The sequence below is a fragment of the Hemicordylus capensis genome, chromosome 5, assembly GCF_027244095.1.
Source record: "Hemicordylus capensis ecotype Gifberg chromosome 5, rHemCap1.1.pri, whole genome shotgun sequence".
NCBI lineage: Eukaryota > Metazoa > Chordata > Lepidosauria > Squamata > Cordylidae > Hemicordylus > Hemicordylus capensis.
This window is the reverse complement of record NC_069661.1, coordinates 76,285,414-76,298,659: the sequence shown is the minus strand read 5'-3', so window position 1 is coordinate 76,298,659 and position 13,246 is coordinate 76,285,414. Positions and strand designations below refer to the sequence as shown.

Genomic DNA, 13,246 nt, shown 5'->3' with positions numbered 1-13,246 from the left:
TACCCCTCCCACCACTTTCCCCCAGCCAGCGTGTGTTTTTTTGTACGCATTTGGGGTGGCAGGATACCTCCCTGCCTCCCCTTCCGCCTCTCGGCAGCAAAAGGCTTCAGAAAGCTGTTTGCGCGTGTGCGCAATGTGCGTGCACGTGTGACATGGAGATGTGACGCTCACACGCAACGTGCGCATGCGCAAAAGGCTTTCTGATGCCTTTTGCTGCCAAGAGAGGGAAGGGGAGGCAGGGAGGTATCCTGCCACCCCAAATGCTTACCAAGAAACGCGCGGCGGTGGGGGGAAAGCAGTGGGAGGGGAAAGTAACCCTCCCCCCGTCCTTAAATGAACCCCCACCCCAGTGCTGGACTGCAGCTCCACGATTCCGTATACATCCTTAGTCTAAACTCTACAGGCTACCTCCAGCCTAAGAGGCAAGATGTCTCTAAATACCAGTTGTAGGATTGCACCAGAAGGAAAGAGGGCATGCCCTCAGCTCTTGCCTGTAGGCTTCCCAAAGGCATTTGGTGGGCCACTGTGTGAAACAGGATGCTGGACTAGATAGGCTTTGGTCCTGATCCAGCAGGGCTGTTCTTATGTTCAAGGGTTCATGTTTATTCAATGGGATTATCAATAGATAAGGAGAGAACATGAAAAAAGAGCAACTGAGAGAAAAAATGCAAAGTCCAGTCTTGCCACATCTGGCCTTGAGCCAATAACAAAATATCCAAGCTGAAATTTCAGACAGGTAGATGTGGGACTAGATTGAGGAAGAACGTTCTGGGGTGGATAAGAACTGGGTATTTTTAGTGTGAATCTATCACCATCTATGGCAAATACAAATCCCAGTATTACAGAAATATACCATCAAGAGGGTTCTCTGGAAATGGGATGAGGCAGCAGAAGGAAGGAAAAGCAAGACTTGACAACCAAGAGTACAACAGATGAAACTATACCATAGGTAAGTTGCTAGAATATTGGGGAAAGCAGTCCTGAGTGCTGTTGAATAGACTTATTGGGAAAGGGAAGCAAAAGGGAAAAGAACTATGGGACATGACCCAGGGTATGATTGCAACTTAAAGTGGAATTGTAAATTGTCTGCATGGATATGTACACAGCTAGGCACACGTGAAGCATATTACCATTATAAACCGCTTTAATATGCCTTGGTCGGTGAGGTGGTGTATGTGCATGGACACGCAAGCACACCGACTTCTTTTCTATCTCACAATACATAGAATTGTGTTATGAATTCTGTAGGACCATGCATTCTGCTCTGCATTGTGAGGAACACCACACAAATGCCACATAAATGGGAAATAGTATCAATACCATATTAAATGTGTATGCAATAGCTGCCCTTATCAAGAAGCACTACAAAAGTTATAAAACAGCATTTCATCAGAAGACACATATTTTCTTACAGAAGTTAAAATGGAACTAAACAACCCTTGAATCCATTTATCAAAGCAATTGCTGTTCCCATTTCAAGGCTGATGAAACAAAAATAAATATTGAGCAACTAAATTTAATCTATAGAGTATTGTGCAATAAATAAAAACAAATGGGGAAGTCTGTAAATTTGTTGGACCTTGCCATTTTTTGTGCCTGCAGTTAAAGTTCAGTTCTTTGAAATAGGTTAACCATTAGGGATGTGCAATTCGATTCGTGCGCAAATCAATTCACAATGAATCAGGGGCAATTTGTGGATTTGCCCACAAATCAAATTGCCACTTAAATGCAAAGGTTGATTCGAGGGAGAATAGTATCACCCCAATTTGTTATGAATTGATCATGTCACGGTCGCCATTTTGTCTCTTTGTTTTTCAGCTTTTGATTGGTTTTCTGGCACTAGCTTCCGATTACCTTGAAATCTCCTTTCTTCTTGATTGAACTGTTGTCATTCATATCAAATGCTGGCATGGGCGGGAAGGAGCAGGGAGGGGAAAGGCCAAAAGGGGGTCATCAGAGAGAGGCTGTAACAACACTGAGAGTAGAATGGTAGTGGTTGTGGTGGACTGGGCCTGCCTGCCTGCCTGGCCCCCACACTGTAAGTGGAGGGGGGAGGGGCAATGGATGAGCTCCAGACCATGCTGACCACTGAGGAAGCAATTGCAATGGCAGGTAGGCTGAGGACTGGACTGGTAGAACAGCTCAGGACACTCTTGGATAAATCAGCAGAGCATGTTTTGTCCTGCCTATGTGACCCAAGAATGAAGGGCAAAGTGGTCACCCCTGACCAGCTGCCCAGGTGAAGGAACCGCTTGGTTGCAGAGGTTAAACAAAATGAGGATAGGAGGCCGGGGTGCAACCAAGAGGAGGTCCTGGAGCACCTACTGCTAGTGCACATTCCATCCCTAGCAGCAGTACTATCACCACCACTTCCCAGTCCAGCAACATGGTGTCCCTGTCAGGGCCAAGTGACCCAGGAGTTCTGCCTCCACTTTCCACCTACTGGTTCATGTAGGGGTTCCTTGACACCTTGCTAGGGATATGGGAGGAGCCCACTTCTTCCTGAAGACCAACCTCCCTCAGCTGGGCTATCCTGAGCTGGCCATGGAGCACGAGTGATTCATGGTCACCTCTACCCACTGCAACACAACTTCAACACCACAGCTTGCCCCACACTGGCTAACCCCAAACCCAGATGTGTCACATTCTGCCTATGCTGCTGACACATGCAGACATGCCACCACCATGGCCAGTAATGAGATCTGGACTGGTGCCCTGACCCATGTGTCTGGCTGTCAGTCAGGGGGCCAGTACCAATCTAGGGCCATGGTGTGTTATCCAGACACAGGCAGGGGTGTATGCTTACTCTGAAGAAATGAAGGGAGAAGACTTCTTCTCATGGTAAGAGATGAGCTCCTTGTCTGTGCTTGAGAGTACCTTGTGCTTCACTCACTGCTCTGGTCTACTCTGCAGTCTGCAATCTGTAATGCAAGATGTACTCACTCAGCCAAATGTGGCTGTAGTTAATGTAGTTGGCTATGCTTGCTAGCTGCTAAGGATGCTGCTGTGCTGTGGCAGCTGTTGCAACTGAGGATGGAGTCATAATTGTGTGTGAGAGAGCAACTTGTATCAATGATGCTACTGCAGTGCAGGCACTGTGGTTGCTGGCGGTGGATTCTGGGTCAGTGGTTCTTTTTTGGCCATCTTTGGACTGTGTGTTTGGCAACATGTAATGTTCTCTTCTATGATAGCAGGAACTGTGTGTGCTTCTGTTCTGCAGTGTTGTTCTTGCAAGGCAGGGTTGCAAAATGTGTGCACTCTGCTTATTTCTCTCATACAGAACAATGGGGAACACGAATCACCACATTTGTCCCCAGAGAGTAGGTCCTAGGGACACTAGGACCAGAGGGATATGTGTTAGGGCATGCGTGTTAGGGCATGGCTCAACCTACCTAGACCCAACCCACAAAACAATCGTGCAATCCGGCTATTTTTAATGAATTTTTGAATTTTAGTTAAACTTTATCTTCATTTTAAAGATACAATTTTAAAATTCATTAAAAATAGCCTGATTGCCCGATTGTTTTGTGGGTTGGGTGGTAGGTAGGTTGGGCTATACCCTAACAACCAACTATGGCAAACCACCTTGAGGTCAAGCTGGTTTGCCAATGAACTGACCTCGAGCCAAACCCCCTGAGCCATCTCAGAGATGGTATGGGGTTTTACATTTTTTTAATTTTTAGACTCACCACTGGGTCCGAGTCAGCAGCTGCTGCCACGGGGGGATCTCCCCCATCTCCCCCTTCTCCCACCAGCCTTCTCCCGCTCGAAAAAGTGCAGAGGCCCACTGGGCATACATGCCAGCCTCCAAAATGGCCATCACCACCGGAGGAAGTGGTCCGAACCAGCCCCTTCTAGAGCGGAAGAAGGACAATGAAGGGAGGGGGAGATGCCAGAGACTTTCCCTGCAGCTGATAATAAACTGGACCCAGTGGTGAGTCTAAAAATAATTTTCTAAAAAACATAGAACCCCTGAACTGGTTCAAATTAGAGCCCCATTCTGAAACACCATTGGAGGAGTTTCCACAGATGATGTAGCACAGGAAATTTTCCAACCACCTACGTTTCCTCAAACAGTATTTCAATCAGTGGCTGAAATCCAGACTAATGCAGCTCTGGTGAAGTAACACAGAACACATGCTGCTACTTCTGCACTCCTGCTAGGGAGGAGGGCTGATTTTTTATTTTATTTTATTTTATTGTCACTTTGGTTTGAGGAATTGATTCAAATTTTTTGCAATTCAATTCAAGGTTGGATCAAATAGCAAAAAATGATTCGTACACACCTCTATTAACCATGTGCATTATTTTAATGCATTTTTATTCCTAATGAATTTTTGTAAGTCACTTTGGATGCTCACTGAGAAAAAAACAGGATATACATTTTAAAATAAAGGAATAAAACTAAGATTTAGAAATCTAAATGCCTTCACCCACCAGTTTGGGGGGACTCATATGTTGCATATATTACATAATCTGTATGTTAAAGATTCCAGTAATCCCTGGCATCTCCAACTAAAAATACTGTATATATCAAGCAGGAGGGCTAAAAATACCTCTGCCCAAAATTCTAGAGAACCACTGCCACTGAAATAGATAATAAATTCAACAGGTAATAGCCTGACTCCAGATAAGGCAACTTCATCTATCTATATGAGAAATCATAGAGCTACTAGAATAAAAGAGAAGTAATTACCCTCTGATGAAAGCAAAACAAAAGAAATGCAAATAAGTTGTTCTTCACATCTGATTTGAGGCACTACTTCCTCTTTCTAAGTAAGTTCTGTTGGGATTTGTGATTATTTAGCAAAGTGCCTAAAAAAGAAGCTTCCCACTCCAGTTACAGTGTAGAGCATTGAATTAGTAGTTGCAGTTATTTAAAGAACACACATGGAGATTGTTGTACAATCAGAGGCGTATCTAAGGAAAATAGCGCCTAGGGCAAGCACTGAAATTGCACCCCTGTCCAAACATATGACACCCATCTTTCAGATAACTTTACCATAATATCAGCTCAAAAATATCAGACACTTTCAGGAGAAACAGGTTGTAAGCAACACACACATGCATACACACAAACATACAACCACACATGTGGCACATACGTGCCAGTCGCCTTCCCAAGGAAACGCAGCACATCCATGTGCTGGGCATGCCTCCATAGAGCTAAGCAGCAAAAGCTCTCTTTAGCAAATGCTCTGCCACCTCAGCACACCTCACTACAGGTTGCTGCCTCCAAGAAATTCAGGGATGGGTTTTTTCTGTCCAAACAGCTTTTGCCTTAAAGGGAGATGGCTGCAATGGGAAATCCTAGGGGCCCCAAACAATCTGAAATTATCCAGCAGCTTACAATAGGCTTGGATCCAGCAGCCTGATCAGGAAGAAAGTGGAAGTTGCAATTAGCCACAGAACAGCAAAACAGTGTGATATTCAGTTTTGTTTTGTTTTTAAAAGCACCACACAAGTTAAAAGCAGGCACTTTCCAAGTTTGAAATCCCACAGACCTTATAATCAGATTGCTTGACAAAAATTGAGATAAAATAGAGCTCTGTATAGAGCATTAAACAGCATGTGAGTGAATATTTCTATTTTATTCCTTGCCTCTCTTCCCGACCGTTCAGTTTTGCCAGCTTACAAGGTATGAAACCAACATTGTCTTTTTAAGGGATGTTTTGTCCACTTACTTTTGTGCCATTTATATCTGTTTTTTAAATGCTCGGATCCCTTGCCAACAACTTTGCATTCTTCTGACTCCCTAGATCAGGGAAAAAGCTAGACTTGGGTCTTGCAGCGGCCATTTGAGCATGTGCGGTGGCCATTTTTGTTTTGAAACTGGGGGGGGGCCTGGCTCCCCCCCCCATTTTGCCTATGTCAATCTAAACTAAATATGTTTATTGATGAAGTACATTTGAGATAGGAAAGACCTAGTCCTATCTATCAGTTGCATAATGGATAGGTAGAAAGAGAGAGAGATGTTTCCATCTTCTCTCTAGGAAGAAAGGAAAAGGACTGACTCGCTACACGAAGTACCTGAGGAGTCAAGGCAGGGGTCATAGAGTAGAGGCAAAGCAAGGACAGGTAATGAGACCTTCACTAACTACCTCTACTCCCAGTGCCCATAGTGGTCATTAGGATAGTTGGTGCAAAAGGTCAATGCACTGAAACTCCATCTCCAACAAGTTCAGCTTACTTTACAATTGAAGTCCAGAGCTGTTAAGGATAGCAACTGGATTACAGTTCCATTTTCTCCTTTCTCCTGCTACTCTCTCATCAACAACAAATCTTGGTATCTGTGTTTTTGTTGTTTGAGCAGCTAATTATGCTGCTTTTGAGTGAGAATTATTGGGTTGTGAGAGACTGACATAGTTTCGTGTTAATTTATTCAAGGCTGAAAAGCTACATCGATCAGGCAGTTGCGAAGCACTTTGACTTTTGATTTGTCTTCTCAGATTGCTTTGCTTTAATTTTAATGTATGAAGAGCTGGGGCAGCGGGGAGCAGAATATACTTTCAATTCTCTCCAGCACCAGATTAGATAACTGCTAAGATCCCTTATTTTGAAATAAATTCAAACCTACTGAAAACAATTGAAACCTTTCTATTACGTTCATAAATTCCATATCAGTCCTTTTGTATGCCTCTCTGAGATAAGAACATAACAGCTCTGCAGATCTAACTAATGGTCAAGTGCAGCATTCTATTTCTTACAGTAGCCAACTAGAATCCTCTAGGAGTCTAGGAAACTCACAAGCAGGCGTGAAAGCAATCCTGCACTGCTCTTGCCTCTCCCAGAAACTGATATTCAGAGGTACTTCATCTGAACATGGAGGTTCCACATAGCCATCATAACTGACAGCCAGCATGGTCCTAATCTTCCATGAATTAATCCTCTTTTAGGCAAACATTTAAAAAAACATTACTTTTACTGATGTTTAACATCTGTTTCCTATAAAGGCCATGGAAAAACATAGGTTAATAAAATTCATTTTTTAAAAATGACAGCAGTTTTGACATGAGTTCCATTTAGGGAGGGCAGGATGAACAGTTGTTTCCAACCTATCTTTCAAACTGCATATGATTATTCCTCCGGAGCGGTCTTGTTTCTCACTACTTGCCTGGTCAAGTGGAGCAGATGCCCAGGTGAGTGGAAACAACTGGCTCCTCTCTCTCTTTCTTTCTAACTTTTTCTCCTCTAAACTACTTTTTGCTGTGGCAGAATCTTTCTTCCCTCCTTCGAGACTAAAAAATAGAGTTATCATCATCTACTGGCCACCTAGAACACCGTGGCTGCATTCACACCTAACACCAAACCAGAAATGAATGAGGTAGAAGTTGGAATGCATGAAACCACAGTTTCATGGCAAGAGTGACCTGCGGTTTCCCTTGCCAAACTCCAGTTTGAACCTTCAGTTTGTAATGAGTTTCACTGCTCCAACCTGGGTCTTGAAAGCTGCAGCATTACATCTGAAGGCAGATGACACCATAACCGGGGTTCCATGCTGTTTCTGGAACTGAAATAATGGAGAGGGCAGCCCAGACCTCCAAGGAATGCCTCTGCTCCATGCCTGCCATGCTTCTCGCTGGCCACCTCTCTGAGCACTTGCCCCTTCCCCTGTCTCCACATTTCTCGAGCCATTGCCGGCAACAGGGGTAGCACCTTGTCCCATCCCAAGCTTCTAAGCCTGGCAAAGCGGAAAGTTACATTGGGGGATGCTTGCTTCTGGTAAGGGGGATTGCCCCCCTGGCAACCAGAAGAGGAAGGGGACGGGATGGAAAGATGGGCAGTATGTGTTTTGATCACTAAAAATACACTGATAAAAAGTATTTCACAAGCACGCACATTTGTGGCACCGTAAACCAGGCAACCCGATTAGATCACAGCAAATTTAACATATGGCAGGGCAGCAATACCCAGTGTTGGATTTATAAGGCAGCCCCACCCAGAAATTCTTGAATGGGTCTGCTCTATTTTTTGTACAATAAAGTTAGGGAAGGAGGCCCAGCCCCTTCCCCTTGGATGCAAACACACATTCTATGGCATTACTCATGAGAAGAACCCTCCTGGGGTACACAGGATCAGGCAGAATAATTAATAATGTGTGATGATGCCCCCTTTCCCATGAGAGTGAAACGACATGGAGACACAGATGCAGGCCAGACAGCAGATGTTGCCCATCCTAGTTGCTTGACACAAGCAAGCTGCAGCAACGGGTACCCCAGCAACACCATTCCCTGTCGTGGTGACTGCCATGATGAAGCATTCCAAGCAGTACTTCTTCTCGCCCAGCCATCCACTGGCACATATCCATGTTTGCTTTTGCCCAGTATGGTTACCCTACTTTCCTGGGTTTGCTGATCATTTAGGCTCTCCTTTCCCTTGATTCCCCATGGCAGCTGATCTACATATGCCACAACGCCAGTCCAAACCCAGGAAATTTGAATGAGAGTACATCTCATACTGCACAGGAAGAGGCAATGGTAAACTCCTCCTGTATTCTACCAAAGAAAACCACAGGGCTCTGTGGTTGCCAGAAGTTGACACCGACTCAACAGCAAAACTTTACCTTTACACATCTATCCCCAATCACGGTGTATCCCTAGACTGCCCACACTAATCCTTAGAAGTATGAAAGAGTTGCCTGGAGAGGAGGGAGTCATGGTGTACATTTACCAGAGAGAATGGGGGGCCCACACAAGCAGGGCCCCCTTGATTTGGATGGCCTAATTCATGAGAGCGCAGTCCAATGAGACTAATTCATGAGAGCGCAGACTAATTCATGAGAAAGAGACTAATTCATGAGCCTAATTCATGAGAGCGCAGACCGACCAAAACTTACTGAGCCTCTGGTCCTCCTCATTGTACTGGCCCTATCATGGGAGGGCTAATCACTGGGTGACAAGCCGACACAGGGGCAGGATTATGCTTGGGTGTTACTGGACTGCTTTGCCAAGGTCTGCCATCACAGGAGCATGCTTGGTCACAATGGACCAGGCCCCAGAATTCTTCATATAAATATTCTTTCCTAGGAAGTCATTACGATCCCTTCCCAGAGTAACAAAAATTATGAACCCCTTCAGCATCCCACCCACCCCCGCCCATTGTCAGAAATCGTGCATATGTGAGACTGTTTTGGTTCAGGGCTCTTACAAGGGCAGCAGTGCAATTGCTGTCAGAATAAGGGCTTAACAAATGGCATTTAAAAGAATTTAACTGCCCTTTCCCTGCCAAGGGCCAACGGTCCATTCTGAAAAGGCATGATAGCACTCGGCATGTCCCCTTGAAGAATGTGGCCAATGGCTGCTGCCCTGAAGACATCCTGATGCCTTCCCCACTGACATGAGTGCTATGGAGCTTGCTGGGATGTGGCCTCAGCAGACCAGGAAGAGGGAGTGGCTCCCCTATCCTGAAACCGGAGGTTGCTGGGCTATGGTTGTACGTAGCTACAGTTGGGCTGCAATTCATGGTTACAAAATTAACCTCATGTTCATCTACCTGTGGTTTGAAAATGTGGCCAGAGCCTGCTTCAAACACTGCCAAATCCACCACTTCCTGCAGAGATGTAGCCCAAAAAAAAGTAGAGTCAAGAGGGAAGCCCTCCCCCTACCATTAACCCCCCACTCCACCCCAAGCAGTTAAGTTAGCTTTAAGGATGCACTGAAGGAGCATCCAGCCACTTTCCATTCTGCTTTCCTAGCCAGACAACCCAGTGGATGCTGGGAAAGGGCATGGGACATGCAACAGTGCTGCCACTGAAGGAGGAGCATCTGCTGCTAGCCACCACCCAGCCAGGAATCTTGCCAGGGCCCAACAGGTAGGCTTACTGGGTGGCAGTGCACAGCAGAAGACACCCTCCCACCAAGGATTAGGGTTTCAGGGATCAGCCGGGGGGCAGGGATTTGATGGGCATTGGCCAACCTGGGGAATTCCCAACACCACCCCTGCTTCTGTTTAAATTACCAGGGCACGTGCAGAGAAAAACTGGAGAGTAAGCAACAGGTTAAGCATCTCCAGGGGGTTTAGCTATATTTGAGCAGATGGGTTCAAAGAACCCAGGCCCAGGCCCTCCAGTTCCACCCCTCTCTATTTTCTTCATTATCTCCCTCCCTCTTCATTATTTCCTCTCCCCGGGGTTCACCAGGGAGAGGGAAGAACACAGGTGCCTTCTCCCCTAGCTACACCCCATAGCATCTCCTTCCCATCCAATTCACCTGTCAGTGCCTCCAGCCTGCAACGTAACGTTAAGAAGGAAACACGAAGTTGTGAACAGCATGTAATATCTAGTGTGACACCAAGAATGTCAAATAGCATTTTGGAAGAAGGCCATTTAGACTGTAGTTCTCCTCTCTCATAAGATATGGTTATTTCCAGTCAGTAAATGTTACTATATTGGCTCCTGGTTTCTAAGCATTTTTACTTTGCCGACATTAGTACAACCTCTGGCATAATGTCCTGTTTTGCAATGCAGAACAGGAGTTGCTTTTGGGACACCCCATTCTAAGCACTGTTGGCTTGGCACAGCAAGTCTTTGGGTTGGGCTACAAAGCATTAAATGTCATATTTGTTTTGCCCAAGAATGAAGCCCTATTCACACATTACATTCAACACTTGTATTATCTGGCCTTGTCCAGACAGTTTCTTAAAAGGGACAATGCACTCATGTGCAGCACCTGAGTGTCCCCAAAAGTCCCACCCAAACAGTGCCAGGAAGCCTTATCTCCCTTCACAGGTGCAGCATTTGTCTGAAGAAGCAAATGCTGTAAGCATGATCACAGTTGCTTCCATGATCTGCAGGCTGGTACATTCCAGGCTGACCATCACAGAAGCCACCACAATCATGCTTTCATGTGGCACAGAGCACTTCTAGAGAAAGGGCATTTGTCTCTTCAGACAAATACAACTCTGAAAAGAACAGGGAGGATGAGGCTTCCCTACTGAGCTCTGGAGGTTGGACTTCCAGGCATGCTCTGATGCACTGTACACAAGTACAGTGTCCCTTTTTAAACAACATCTGAACAGGGCTTCTGTGTATAGTGTACATAGGTACAGATCCATACACATGTTATATTAACCACAGGTACAGCAGCAGACTTTCTATCTGTGTCCTGTATTTGAGGGCCCTGCATCCAGGTTCACTTTTAAAATGAACACAGGTACAGACATTCACACAAATATATGTGCATGTGTACAGACATCTAAACGCAAGTGCAACACAATGAATGAACAGGGCTTAGGAGACTTTGCAAAATAGAAAATAATGTGCTTTAATTTAAAAAGAGAGGAGTACAACAATGCAATATGTTCCATGATTTAACTTTCTGGATTGTTATAATAGTTTTTGCCACTTTTAAAAACTTCATGAAAAGAAAAGATCACAAAAAGTCTTTGAGAGTTTTTGTTTTGTTTTGTTCTTTTAATCATTATGTGTGCTGAAAAGAAAAGTTTAACTGAAAGTTCAAAACAGAAAATCTATATTTCTTGGTCTATACAATATTGAATATTTCCTTCAATTCGGAAACTATATTTTAACAGCATGAGCAATTTCAGTGGTCACCCAAAAGATATACTGCAATTGTCTTTTAAAGTATACTATATCCAAGATCCTTAGATGTTACTTCTATCAGAGAAATGCGATTTAACCTCTAGAATCTCCAACTTCCCCCACAAAATGAATTAACCCCACACCAGGAAGACGTCCACCAAAATTGAACACAATTTTAAAAGAAATAGGAATTCTATTCAAACACGCCACCTATTTTCCTTCTGAAAAGGAAAGTCTTGCTAATCACAGTTATCATATCTTTTCTTGTGACAATGTTAAGCCTTGTATGAATTTATCAGGTTCAAGCTATAGTTGTGTTATAAAAGCCCAACCTCTCTATGCAGATGCATGTAATCCTGATGTAAGGCAATAGCTAAAAAAAATTCCTAACCATCTCTTCATTTGTCTGTTACCTAGCTGCTTCCTGCCTATTACCTACTAATTTACTTGCTGTGGACAGTCACTGTGAGCTTTACTCAAATCTGGTCTGTAAATAGTTGATCAGTATGTCTATTTTATTGATTGATTGATTGAATTTCTTTACCATCTAATATAGAAATATCTAGGGAGTGAACAGGTTAAAACATAATATAAAATATAAAATATATAAATTTCATAAAAACAGATAAAAATCACAATAGATAAAAACACATTAAAATTAAAATTTTTAGCTTGCACATACAGTGCTTTCCAAACTGTAAGACCTGAGACTGCATAATGGGCATTGTACCAAGTAAAGGTAAAGCGTGTCGTCAAATCAATTTCAACTCCTGGCGACCACAGAGCCCTGTGGTTTTCTTTGATAGAATACAGGAGGGGGTTATCATTGTCTCCTCCCATGCAGTATGAGATGATGCCTTTCAGCATCTTCCTATATCGCTGCTGCCCAATGTAGTACCAGCGGGGATTTGAACCGGCAACCTTCTGCTTGTTAGTCAAGCAGTTTCCCTGCTGCGCCACTTAAGGTAGTATTGTACCAAGTAGTCTCACATAATTCTGCCTTTATTCAGTGCCTCATCAAATCACAACAAACAAAACTGGGATTAAAATTGTGTGAAACCTATTTATGCATTCATTCCACCATGATCGACCTTATTCTATAATGTTTAAGAAATGTTTTTGGTTGCAGATGTCATTGGATTTAAGCATTTTCCCCATTGGTGTGCTAAGTAATACAAAGATCAACTACTATGAAAAGAAAATAAGTGCAGAAGCATATGTCAGTGTATAGATGATGAAGAAGGCAAAATGGTATGTGTTCAATGGCTCAACGCTATTTAATCTACAAAATATGATCCTGGTTAGAAACAGAAAAGTTTGTTTTTAAAAAGCAGGGCTGTGTGTAATGTGCAATGTATTCTATACCAGTAGTTTCAGCAGATACAACAAAATAGTAAATATTGTAAATACAAACTTATCTTTAAAAGATTGCTTTGCTATTCAGAAGTCAAGTTTCATTAACAAGGTATGAATAATTTCAGAGCAGAAGGCTGAACACTAATGCAATTCTTATTTTGGAACACTGTTGACTGTCTTACCCAAATTAAACACTACATCATGTGTAGCTGTTCCACTGAAAGATTTTGCCAACACACAGCATTTTATGAATTCAAGATAAAAGAGCTAGAATAGCAATATTTAAAAACTACAAAACCTTACTAGACAATAGTGAGAGGGCTGGTTGGGATAACACTCCAAACTGTCTTT

At 43.6% G+C, this 13,246-nt stretch overlaps 1 long non-coding RNA gene across 1 annotated transcript in view; it reads left to right on the top strand.

Annotated features, from left to right (window-relative positions):
• Positions 1–741: 741 nt before the first annotated feature.
• LOC128327844 (uncharacterized) overlaps positions 742–13,246 on the top strand; it is a 38,626-nt gene continuing 26,121 nt past the window's right edge. Inside the window, exons 1-2 of the long non-coding RNA XR_008308831.1 lie at positions 742–949; positions 12,669–12,790. This is a non-coding gene — a long non-coding RNA (uncharacterized LOC128327844). The remainder of the gene's footprint in view (positions 950–12,668; positions 12,791–13,246) is intronic.